This window comes from Dendrobates tinctorius, unplaced genomic scaffold, assembly GCF_039654945.1.
Source record: "Dendrobates tinctorius isolate UK_male_01 unplaced genomic scaffold, ASM3965494v1 ptg000084l, whole genome shotgun sequence".
In the NCBI taxonomy this organism is placed as follows: domain Eukaryota; kingdom Metazoa; phylum Chordata; class Amphibia; order Anura; family Dendrobatidae; genus Dendrobates; species Dendrobates tinctorius.
The window spans coordinates 52,944,269-52,957,509 of NW_027361752.1; the positions used below are offsets into that span (position 1 = coordinate 52,944,269).

Below are 13,241 nucleotides of genomic sequence, written 5' to 3' on the forward strand. Positions count from 1 at the left end.
AAATTCCAAGTGTGGTGAAATTGCAAAAAAAGTGCAATCCCACAGTTGTTTTCTGCTTTTTTTCACCATGTTCACTAAATGCTAAAACTGACCTGCCATTATGATTCTCCAGGTCATTTCGAGTTCATAGACACCAAACATGCATAGGTTCTTTTTTATTTAAGTGGTAAAAAAAAATTCCAAAGTTTATTTAAAAAAAAAAAATTGCGGAGGGAGCCTGAAAACTTATTGTTTTTTTTAAAAAACTTTACACTATATTTATTAGCCCCCTTAGGTGACCTGAACCTGTGTTTGTATGATTGCTTGTGCTATCTCCTGTAATACCTCAGCACTGCTGGATAGAGCAGAAGTCTTCTTTGAAGCCCAGACATAGCTGAGTTTCAGCAGAGCTCTGTGATGACAGGCATGGGGGTCTTCAAGAGACTCCATGCTGTCATAGCAAATCATTAGAGTCCTGCGAGCACATCGCAGGGTGGCTGATGGGTGCACATAGTTAAGCGGGTTGTCCAGTCTTTTTGCTAAAACTCTGAAGTCACTGTATGTGACTGTGACCTCTGAATCATTTAATTGCATGCATCACATGCTATGAGGATGTAAGGGGGTGTACAAGGGCCAGTTTATGCCCCACTCTCCTTACTCATGTTTCTATGTCCCTGTAAAAGCTGGAATATTTTATATGGCTTATAGTGTTCTTATACTGTGTACTGCATTGTACATGTCTATGTGTTGAGGAGATATAGGGAAAGCGTAGAGCTTAGATCAGTAGGGGGAGCACAAAAGAATAGGAAAGGAATGTTAGACCAATAGGATTAGGCTAGTTAGGAGGGGCTAAGGAAGAGTAGTTGGGGAGCTTCCTGGGTTCAGGCAGTGAGAGCTGGGAGCCAGGATAGGAAAATTGTGTCCAGAAACGTTTAAGCAAAGGAGCCCAGCCATCCAGGGCCTGGGAGCTGACAGTCACACAGTGGTGAAGGAATATCAAGACAGCATAAAGATGGCAGTGTCATGATCCATGCTGGATCATGACAGATAAAAGCACTGGTAACCTTTTTTTTCTTTGAGCTGTTTGCTCAGGTTTGGCTTTTGCCCCGGTGGTCACAAGTGTCATTGCACCTTCATGTTTTCTGTGCTTAGAGATAGTTTTGCCCCGGTGGCCAGTATGGTCATTGCACTGGTGTTTTTACTTCTAGTTTGCCCCCGGTGGTGGTTAGTGTAATTGCACGGGAATCACTAACAGGTGTGTTTGCTCAATAAAGGTGTGTCAGTTGTGCTCACTCAGGTTGGTGATATTATTATTATTGGTTCTCCTACCAGCCTGGGTGATGGAGGGAGCTGAGGAGAGTCCAGGACAGCTCAGTCAGAGTCCTGGAGTGGCAGCTATGGTGTCAGCGAGGAGTTCGTGTAAAGCATGTTGGAGTGGCAGCTATGGTGTCAGTGAAGATTTCTTGCAAAGCTTGGTGGAGTGGCAGCTATGGTGTAGAGCTGCATTCAGTTTGCTGGACTCTGTTACTGGAAAGCTGCACTCAGGTGCTGGACTCGGTTGCTGGACAGTTGCACTCAGGTGCGGGACTCTGTTGCTCCAAGGCGACACTCAGTGCTGGACGCTGTTGCTGTAAAGCTGCACCCAGGTGTGGACACGGTCGGAGGAAGATGCACTCAGGTGTTGGTCTCTGTTGCTGGGAGCGTTAGCAACAGAGCAAAGCTAAGTGTTTCCCTGTTTGTCACTTTCCCTCATGTTGGTGTTAGTGCATTGGCGGGATTAGTTTCTGCACCGTCCATTACACTAGTAAGGGATAGGTGCAGGGCGAGCTAGAGTCACAGGTTCCTGTGCGTCGACCCGGTGCGAAACCGGCATAGGGAACGTTAGGAGTGTGAGGGACACTGACTCAGGGGAGTGCAGGAGGTCTCCAATCCCCCGTTCCCTATCGCAGGGCCCACCGTTGTTAACTGTTTTCCCTTCCCTTTGTCTTGTAGTATTAGTTACCGGCCTGTGGGCCGTGTAACACTGGACAATTACACGTGCCGTGTCCTGTTGTATTAGTTACTGGCCTGCTGGCCGTGTCACACAGGACTGGGCACGTGACATTATCACCAACCTTACATTTTCTCTGGTGAGCCTTTAGCCATGTTCAGACATGTGAGCAATTGCTGCTGGGCCTCACTAGGGTGAGTGAGGAGCTGCATGGTGTGTTGAAGCAGTTCCAGCAGCAGTAAGCTGGGTCTGGGGCCTTTCCTCTGGCTCTACCAGAAAATCAAATTGCGGCTCTGGCAAAGAAGCCCCCTAGAATCCCTGCTGGGGAGCGGGACTTGCTCATACAGGCAGACGTACCCAGGCAGGTGGGTGGAGTTGGTGTCCCCATGGTGCTGTCTGGGGTTCCCCGAGGTGAAGGGGTGCGTCCCTGTAGTGAGCAGACTGGTGATGTGGTCCGCGGGGCTCACGCCAAATTTTCCATACCACCGAAGAAGCCGACACTCCTGGTCGTGTGGAGGAAGGCGACCAGGGAGTGTTTTTTTTCCTCCATATTTCAGGCCCCTCCCTCTCCGGTGTGAGCAGCAGGTGCGCTGCCTGGGAGTAGGGGCAAGTCTCAACTCTCGCCATTAGCCAACCCTGGGAGGCGCAGACCTCGTGGTGGAAAGGGTTGGGGGTGGTGTACCCCTTGGCGGAGTGCGTGGGTGTGAGTGTGGTGACACAGGGGGATGCCTCTGTTGTCAATCCCAGAGAGAGTTCACCGAATATTGACAGACAAATGTGTGGCAATAGGCGTTCAGGTCCCGACCTGTGTGTGAACGTGTGTATGGGTCCCACCAAAAAACATCTAGTGGAAGTGTGTTGTGGAGTCTTACCAGCTCATATCAAACATACACATATGTAACTCGTTCCCCAGGACTGCACTTTGGAGATGTGTGGTGCCTCCAGAACATATATTACCAACACCAGCGGTGCGTTTGTCATAAACCTGAAGTGCAGGTGGTTGCTGGGGTGAACTCTGGTTCTGGGCGTCCCCTCTGTAGGTAGTTCCTGATGAGGAGCGGTTTTGAGGGTCCAGAGGCCCCTCATTAAGGGGAGGGTACTGTTATGATCCTCACTGGTAACCTTTTTTTTCTTTGAGCTGTTTGCTCTGGTTTGGTTTTTGCCCCGGTGGTCACATGTGACATTGCACCTTGATGTTTTCTGTGCTTAGAGATAGTTTTGCCCCGGTGGCCAGTATGGTCATTGCACTGGTGTTTTTACTTCTAGTTTGCCCCCGGTGGTGATTAGTGTAATTGCATGGGAATCACTAACAGGTGTGTTTGCTCAATAAAGGTGTGTCAGTTGTGCTCACTCAGGTTGGTGATATTATTATTATTGGTTCTCCTACCAGCCTGGGTGATGGAGGGAGCTGAGGAGAGTCCAGGACAGCTCAGTCAGAGTCCTGGAGTGGCAGCTATGGTGTCAGCGAAGATTTCTTGCAAAGCTTGGTGGAGTGGCAGCTATGGTGTAGAGCTGCACTCAGTTTGCTGGACTGTTACTGGAAAGCTGCACTCAGGTGCTGGACTCGGTTGCTGGACAGTCGCACTCAGGTGCGGGACTCTGTTGCTCCAAGGCGGCACTCAGTGCTGGACGCTGTTGCTGTAAAGCTGCACCCAGGTGTGGACACGGTCGGAGGAAGATGCACTCAGGTGTTGGTCTCTGTTGCTGGGAGCGTTAGCAACAGAGCAAAGCTAAGTGTTTCCCTGTTTGTCACTTTCCCTCATGTTGGTGTTAGTGCATTGGTGGGATTAGTTTCTGCACCGTCCATTACACTAGTAAGGGATAGGTGCAGGGCGAGCTAGGGTCACAGGTTCCGTTAGGAGTGAGGGACACTGACTCAGGGGAGTGCAGGAGGTCTCCAACCCCCCGTTCCCTATCGCAGGACCCAACGTTGTTAACTGTTTTCCCTGTCCCCTCTGTCTTGTTGTATTAGTTACCGGCCTGCGGGCCGCATCACACAGGACATTTACACGTGCAGCGTCCTGTTGTTTTAGTTACCGTTCTGCGGGCCGTATCACACAGGATGGGGCACGTGACAGGTAGCATCTAACTTCTTGGGAACAACCCTAAACGTCTGAGGCCTATGGCTTGGTTAGGATGGGAAGAGTCATCCTTCGACTTCACCTTTGGAGAGGGATGCGGGCGGGAAACTCCTGAAGCGGGTTAGTCTGACCAGTTAGGAAGCTGCGGTACTGAAGGACTCGGTATGGAACCGTGATATTCAAGGAGGAGAAAGGGACAGTACTGGGAACGGAATGGTGATATTCTGCGAAGAATCTTGTGCTGTTTCTGTGACTAAACTGGACGAGCTGAGTAAAGTTGTTTTGTTGAAGATGGACTTGGACTCTGCCTGTCATTGTGTGACAGCAGTCCAGAGTGGACCCCGATTTACAAGTAATTGAACCACAATGTACACAACAGAAGGGACATTGTGTGCCCGAGCAGTCAATGTTAGACACGACTACAGCCCTGGCCCCCGTTTCAAGGATTCTCCGGTATTGACGATAAGAGTGGGCGGTCATGTGACCACAAATATGTAATTTCTATAATTCTGGCCATGTTCAGACTAGACGTGCGTGTCCTCGCTCAATACATGTGTAGATGGAATGTGGCAGGAAATATAGAAATCACATACTTATGGTAGCATGATCGCCCACTCTAATGGTATGTTTCCATGGTCATTATTGGCACCGCTTTGGACGCAGCACATGCCCGCTCTGTCCAAAGCGCTGCCGGCTATTGTACGCGCGGTGATACCACATGTGTTGATTGAACCATGCGGAATCACCACATCCTATACAGTGGACTGTGATATTTATCTTGCGGAGTCTCTACAAAATAAATAGACATGCTGCAGTCTAGAAAGACGTGCCGCATGTGTGTATACGCAGGTCTGCCGCCTGCGTCTGTGCACTCATAGTGGAGATGGGATTTCATAAAATCCCATCCACTATGCTGTAACATCTGGACTATGCAGATTGAGTGCGGCTGTATGTGAGGCTCACTGTGAGGATTCAGAAGTCTATAGTCACACAGAGAGACTGCAGACCTATAGCATAAGACTGGACAACATCTACAACTGGACTGAGCACAAAGTCACTCCACATGCCTCATCAATGAATGGTTCTATGGCAGCTTGGAGATAGCCGAGAGCTGCTACTATGCAGGCGGCACCATCTTGGAGGAGGATTTTTTTTTTCTTCTCCAGTAAGATGGCGCCGCCGGCGCATGCGCAGTAGCAGCTATCGGATCACTGCTACAGACAAGGATAGCTACCACTGCGCATTTTCAAACTGATTTTTTTTTTCCCCAAGCTGAATAACATGAAGAAAATGTATGAATCATGCGATTATGCTGCAGCGCAGGTGCCAGTGAAAACAGGATGTGAAACCTACTGTCTTATATTGATTTGTCGCCTAAATATAGCCAAGTGAAAAACAGTCAAATCTGTAACAGAAGGCGACTATGGCCCTATATGCAAAGCCTCAACTGTAAGAATGATGTAAATAATTGCCTAGGGACTATGGAAAAAGATACCAAATCTAAGGCGACAAATGAATATAGGACAGTAGGTTTCATCAATTATACTGCTGTGGTGGGCAGGAATATGTGGGGCTGATTTCTTATCAATCATACCAGCCTGCTTCCTGTGCTCACTGGCGCTCGTCATATATCTAGCATTCTTTCGGATATATCTGCTGCACATTGCACTTTCACTTCTGTGTTGAGTATATATATTTTCATAAACTACTTAATAAAAGTTAGTTTTTGTTAGTTATCTGTTTATCTACACCCTTTTCATATATTAATTTGTGTTAGCGTACAATAATCCACACACACATACATAGAAATACACATTTACATATAAAAACACACAGTCATAAACACACACACAATGTGTTCTGTCTCCGACATAATTAATGATCTTTGACTGTCTACCTGTCTATTATGATGATTATTCTGTCCTCACTAATGAACCGGGATTTATGTAGCTTATACAGGTAGCTAAACCGCTATACCGGGGGTCCAATAAGGAGGCTGTAGGTTGAATCTGTGCTTTATTGAACGTAGTGGTATATTGATGTGGTGAAACTACAACAAAAACACATATATACACTGGGTCAATACAGGGTACATAGGAATACATAATACACGTAACATACATTATCTGCACTAATAGCTAACCAGGGGGAGCTAACTAAGCTGGCTAATGTGAAAGAGAAATAGATATACAGGGAGCATGTCACATACCTGCGATGCTGACGCAAGGGGAGTAGAGAAATAAGAAGTTTGCTGAATGCAGGCTGATATAAAATGGCAGACTAGAGAGAAGAAGGGGGCTGGACTTAACCATGATGTTTTGCAAACCTTCCCAAAATGCATTGTGAATGGAGTGAAAGATTATAGAAATGAAAATGAAAGTAAAATAGAATAACACTTCAGTTGTGACTTTGGTCAGTAAATGGAGCCAAAACAATGAAAGCATTAATCTATGGCTGAAACTGAATATTATGGATATTCACAACAAATCATTGTATATATTATCAAAATAGACAAGTAGACAGTCAGAGATCTTTAATTATGTCGGAGACAGAAAACTCCCCGTCTGGCATCAAACGGATGTCACCATTCTTGTTCTCCGAAAACAACAATAGGACCAGCTCAGTCACTGGTCTGGAGAATGTATTAAGTTCATTCCTTTTGGCCATCCTAATTTCAACTTTGCGGACGTTGCCATCTTTACTCGGGAATGTTGCAGTCACTAGTCCAATTGGCCACTGGTTTCGGTGGGCTTGACAGTCTTTCACAAGGATGAGGTCACCAATCCTCAGATTAGGCCTGGTAGATTGCCATTTCCTCCGTGGCTGCAGGGTAGACAAGTATTGTTTGCGCCACCTGTCCCAGAATGTATTGGCAAGACTTTGTACCTGTCTCCATTGGCGCTTGTAGAGGTCCTTAGTGTCGAATCCTCCTGGAGGGGCACTGGATAGTCCTGTTTTCTGGGTGAGGAGAGTAGCTGGAGTCAATAACAAGGGTTCCTCAGGGTCATTAGGGACTGGAACCAAGGGCCTTGCATTGATTATAGCTGCGGCTTCTGCCATGAAGGTGGTTAGGCTTTCGTGGGTAAACCTCGCTGCTCCTTCCTGAAGAAGAGTAGAGTCAAGAATTCTCCGTACTAGACCAATCATTCGTTCCCAAGATCCAGCTATGTGTGAGGAGTAAGGTGGGTTGAATGACCTTGAGCAACTTTTGTCACTGAGGAACCTCTCGAGAGTCTTATGGTCTAGATTTGAAGGTATGCCTAATTCCTTTGCTGCAACAATGAATTTGGTACCTCTGTCTGAACGTATATGTTTGATAGGACCACGGATGGCAATGAAACGTCTCAAAGCATTGATGAAGCTTGAGGTGTCAAGGAACTCAACGAGCTATATGTGGACGGCTCTGACTGACAGACAGGTAAACATGACAGCAAAACATTTTGGCTTGTCCACCTCTCGTATGACGTGTAACAACTGACCAAGACCCAAACACATCGAGACCAATGCTGGTAAAAGGAGGGTCTGGGCTGAGTCTATCTGCTGGTAAGTCAGCCATCTTTTGGGTTTGAGTGGAACCACGAAGCTTACGGCAGGTAATGCATTTGTAGATGACACTACTGATGAGCTTCTTTGCACTGACAATCCACAGGCCAGCAGTTCTGATGGCTCATTCTGTAAATAGTCTTCCTTGGTGCTTGACCAGATTTTGGTAGTGTTGTACGATTAAGTAAGCAACATGACATTTTCCAGGAAAGATAAGAGAGAATTTCTCCTCAAACTCCATTTTAGCTTCTTTGAGTCGACCTCCTACTCTCAGCAGGCCGTTGTTGTCAATGAATGGGTCGAGTTTTCTCAATGAGCTGCTCGCTGGTATAGGAGCTTTGTTAATGAGACATTGGATTTCCACAGAGTAGGTTTCTCTCTGAACTGTGGAGATGATGTGGTTTCTGGAAGATTCCAAGACGGAGGCAACATAAGTGTTTTTACAGAGATGCCAACCTTTACATCTTTCTGTGTCACAAGCTCTGGTGATCTTGAATGAGTGAGCTATATGAGTCAGGCAGGTAATGGCTTGAGTAAGTGACTTCCAACTTGAAAACTTATCAAATCTGATGGATCCAAGCTGGATAGCAGAGGTCGTTGTATGAAGTGTAGACATTTGAGAGCGAATTTCAGCATCTGAGTCCTCTCCTATTAGTTCAAAGGTGTCTGGACAACGTTCCTCATTGTACAATAGTTTTGGTCCTGAGAGCCATGATGTGCTCTCTAGTCGACTTGCGTCAACTGCTCTAGTTGCATGATCTGCAGGGTTTTGGTCCGTGGGGATGTAATGCCACTGTTTTGGATGAACTGATCTCTTGATTCATAGCACTCTGTTGTTGACATAAACGTAGAATCACCTGGTTTTATTGTGGATGTATCCCAGGACTACTTTGCTGTCTGAGTAGAACTTGGCTTGTGTCAGGTCGATATCCATCTCGGATGCAATGAACTCTGCTAACTCGACGGCTAGGACTGCAGCGCAAAGTTCTAACCTTGGTATGGTGTGCTCTGGTTGTGGAGCAAGTTTGGCCTTCCCCATAACGAATCCAATGTGGCTTTGACATTTGGAGTCTACAATTTTGAGATAGGCAACAGCAGCAATTGCTTTAGCAGAAGCATCTGCAAATACATACAGTCTTTGGCTCTGTATCTGTGGACGGCACAGGGGTGTATGGCCTTGGAACATTCAGGTTGGAGAGGGCTGCTAAAGAGTTCTTCCATACTTCCCACTGGATTCTCTTGTCAGGTGGCAGAGGTGCATCCCAGTCAGAAGTCGCCTTAGTTAAGTCTCTTAGTATGGCTTTGCCTTGTATAATAACAGGAGCTGCAAAACCCAAGGGATCATACAGGCTGTTGATGGTAGACAGAACACCTCTGCGTGTGAAAGGCTTTTTCTCCTGGCTGACCTGAAAGGTAAAGGTGTCTGACTGTAGATTCCAGAGAAGCCCGAGGCTGCGTTGCATTGGTGTGGGTTCTGACCTCAGGTCCAGGTCTCTGAGACCGTTACACAAATCTTGTGAAGGGAATGCTTTCATGAGTTCTTAGCTGTTTGAGGCTATTTTGTGAAGCCTGTGGTTGGAGCAAGAAAGCATCTCTTGGGCTCTCCTGAGAAGACTGATGGCAGTCTCATTTGAAGGCATGGCTTTCAGACAGTCATCAATCAACATAAAAGTCTTTTTCTATGAATTGCCTGACATCTGATCCGTATTCTGTTTCTCCTTCTTGAGCTGACCTAAATGGCGACTGCAGGAGAAGGGCTATTGCCAAAGATGTGCCCTCTCATGCGGTACTCTGTGACCTCTTTAGTAGGATCATTGTTTCTGTACCAGAAGAATCTTAAGAAGTTCCTGTCTCTCTCTCTCACAAGGAAACAATGGAATATTTGCTGGATGTCAGCAATGAAGGCAATGGAATCCTTACGGAAGCACATAAGTACTCCTAGCAGTTTGTTATTGAGGTCTGGTCCTGTCGGTAGAACATCATTCAGGGAGACATCATCAAACATAGCACCGGAGTCAAACACCACTCTAATCTGAGCCGGTTTCTTAGGGTGGTATGCTCCAAACATGGGTAGGAACCAGCATTCCTCAGAGTCTTTGAGAGTGGGAGCTAGTTCTGCATGGCGGTTCTCAAAAATCTTTGACATGAAGGAGAAAAAGTGGTCTCTCATCTCTGGTTTCCTCTGCAGATTATGTTTAAGGGAGGAGAAACGTTTTAGTGCCTGATTTCTGTTGTTTGGTAGACGTGGTCTGTGGGTTCTGAAGGGGAGAGGTGCGACCCAGCTGTTGGTCTCATCTTTTACGAGTCCCTTGTCCATTACCTCTAAGAACAACTTGTCCTCTACCGACATTGCTACTTGGTTGTCTTGCTTAGTTATCTGGAAGACTGTGCACCCCAACTGATCCTCATAGCTTCCTGACACCGTACTGCTGTCGTGAGTAAAGTCTATTAATTGATTGGGTAGTTGGATACTGTGTGGTAGTTCCTTGACATGGAACTCATTGTTGCAAGGTTGAAACAGAGATGGGTGTCCTTTCTCCAATGTATTTGTTAGCATACTTGTCGCAGACGATGGGGCGTGCATATGTCCCAAGCAGACGTTTCCTATTATGATCCATCCTAGATCTAGATTTTGGGCATAGGGAGCATTGTGTAGTCCATTGATATGCCTTCTCACTTTATGAACCTGTAGGATATCTCTTCCCAACAGCAGTATTATCTGTGCCTGAGGGTCGAGTTCCGGTATAAGGTGTGCTATGCGTTTCAAGTGAGCATGATGGATTGCCACATCTGGTGTAGGGATTTCAGACCTGTTGTCTGGTATCTGATTACACTCGATGATTGTAGGTAGTGGTAGGCAGAATTGTACGTCTAAGGACTCAATTTGGTAGTCAGTGACTTTCCTGCCCGCTGTTGTCACAGTACCTGCACATGTCTTTAATGAGTAAGGAGTGCTTGGTCCTTTGATGTTGAATAGGTCTTGATCTAGCCAGGGATCAATTACTTTGATCATCCAAGATAGCATACAGTCTTACAGCTTTGTCTCTATGGCCCTTTGGGTACACTCTGATGAGGCATATTTTAGAACAAAACCTACTGTCTATTGTCCCTTTACAGACTACAGTACATTGTGAAGTGATCTCTGGCATAGCTGCTTCAGTGCTCTTTTCCTCCCCGCCATGCTCACCGTAAGCTGGCGTGTTTTGTGCACTCCATGGAGCTGGGCCAGGGTGTAGGGCAGTGTTATGATCTGTGGTGCCACATTCTGTGCATTTTACACTGACCTTACAATCCTTGGCGAGATGAGTGGTGGATGAGCAGCACTTGTAGCAGATACCGTTCTCTTTCAGGAAGCTTCTGCGATCCGGCATAGATTTTCCTCTGAAGGCTCTGCATTTCAGGAGAGGATGAGGCTTCTGATGGAGCAGGCACTGCTTGTCAGGGTCCTGCACCTTTGTCTCTGATTGAGAGCAGCCAGCAGATCTGTAATTGGAACTTGGAGAAGAAACATAAGTTTTGTGCACTGCCACAGATGTTCTGCGTGGGTTTGCAGCTGGTGGTGGTGCGGCATATGACATTGCAAAGTCAAAGCTGGGTTTATTTCTGACTGTTGCTTGTTTGTGTATAAAGTCTACAAAAACGGAGAAAGGAGGGAATGAAACACTGTGTTTGTGTTTGTACGTGGAACCACGTGTGAGCCACCTTTCCTGTAGATTGTAGGACAACTTTTGGACTATAAGGTTAACACCTTTGGCTGTGTCAAGATATGCGAGTCCTTGTAGGTCATCTTCACATTTGGCAACTAGGACCTCCTGTAGCAGGTCACCTAGCTCTCTAAGTTTTGGGAGACCTTTGTTAGTTATTTTAGGAAAGTCATTGATTCTTTTGAACAAGGCTCTCTCTATGACCTCTGCTGAACCATAACACTCATCCAGCCCCTTCCAGATCTCTTTGAGGCCGATTTGAGGGTGGTTTATGTTAATGTCTCTGATCCTTACTGTGTGTTTTTAGGGACAGCGGAACGCACCAAGTATAAATAATAGAAAGTGCGTTCGCCGCCCGGGGTCCACCGTGCGGTAGATGTAAAGACCGCTGCTGGTTAATGGCAGACTCGCCAGGAGGCAGAGTAGTATGCTCGGGTTAGAGTCACCCAAGGTGCTAGGAGCGGCTCTGTTTAAGGCACAGAGACGCCCTAGAGTAAACTAGAAATAAATGCTGGGCCTATTCACTCCACAGGACCGCCAGCGTGTGGCGTCGCAGCCGGGAACGCCAAAAGGAGCTGCTAAGCACAGTGCGGCAGTAGCTGCAGCCGCTTAACGACAGCGCTGGAAAGTCGGACACTGTCGGACGCTAGTGCAAGGCGCGGTGAGCACAGTGGCACATAGCTTGCCACTACCTGGTGCTGACTAGAACCAACACTCTGTCACCATTCGTATTATCAGAGGGTAGGGGTTTCCAATGAGTCAGTCACCAGCACATACATCCGTCACCATACACACAAAGCAGATAAGTCTACACTAGCGCATGGTTGAGCCGCCATGCGGGCTTTTTATAGCCATGTGCTTCCGGGACCTTCCAGTACTCTGGGAAGGACCAATCAGATCCGACGCAGGACCTGAGCATGTGACCCCTGCTCTCCACTGAGAGGTCATCTTGCAGGCATGCCCAGTAGCACGGCAAGAGGACTTAGCCTCAGGAGCGGTTCCCTGCAAAGCAGGTTGCGCTACCATTGCTGCACCAGAGGTGGCAGCAACATCCAGACACACAGAGCGAGTCTTAGCAGGATGCCTGGATCGCCGGGATTGCTGAGCAGGTCCCTGAGCGGTCGGGGAAGAATGGGAGACCGCTGGATGTACGGCTCTGGATTCCTGCTGTGCAGTCTCAGGAATCCGACGCCTATCAGTGTTTGACTGACTCTTCTCCTAGGTATTTGACTAAGAGGTCTATCTCTTCCCTGTGTCATAGCCCCAAGTCTCCAGTGACATTTTGGAAGGAAGATTTCCAAGCTCTGTAACTTTCAGCGTGGTCAGTGAATTTGAATTTCTTGAGTCCCTTGGCAACCAGATCATGCCGTGTGAAGAACTTAGTAAATTCTGTTGTGAGCCGGTTGTCAGCAGAGTATACTGGTGATGGGTCACCATGATAGTGATGTGAGGTGCGTTCATACCTGTTAGTATTCTCAGGGTGGTGCCAGCCGGTGTCATATTGTTTCAGTCTGACGTGCGGTGTGTCAGCAAGGTGATTCACGTTGGTTACCTGGCGAGGGGCAAGGAAGACATTAGCAGAGTTGTTTCGATCCACGTTTTCCTGGAGCTGAGCCTCATGACGACTCTCACTCGTTTCACTGGATGTGTCGTGTTCTTGCTTATAGTTTGGATCAGGAATTTCATTTACATACTAAGTTTGGTGAATCTTGCAGTAGCAAGTGGCAACTTCAGACTTGACGCACTGCTACGGCTATGCAGCTCAGGGTTGTGCGCGGCATCTAGTGCTTCTGCCTTGACTAGTGCTGCAGCAGCCTCTATTTTTACTGCTAGGCTCTCTAAGGTGGCATCTACACGTGCCTTCTCTAACTACATCTTTCTCTCCTGCTCATCTCTTTCTAAGCGTGACCTTCTCTCTTGGTCTTCTAAGCGTGCTTTCTCTAA

General features: G+C 47.2%; 1 protein-coding gene across 4 annotated transcripts in view; it reads right to left on the bottom strand.

Moving 5' to 3' along the window:
• The window catches only part of LOC141097495 (interferon-induced GTP-binding protein Mx-like), a 271,547-nt gene that overhangs the window by 175,435 nt on the left and 82,871 nt on the right, over nucleotides 1-13,241 (bottom strand). Inside the window, exons 1-2 of one of the 4 annotated variants that reach the window (XM_073584711.1) lie at nucleotides 6,260-6,305; nucleotides 5,948-6,100 (exon numbers count right to left, since the gene is read on the bottom strand). The exons of 1 other annotated variant lie outside the window; for it this stretch is intronic. The gene's annotated coding sequence lies outside the window, so the exon portion shown is untranslated. Of the gene's footprint in view, nucleotides 1-5,947; nucleotides 6,101-6,259; nucleotides 6,318-13,241 lie in introns of those variants that run through there. 2 more of the 4 variants (XM_073584712.1, XM_073584716.1) reach the window with 2 other exon arrangements.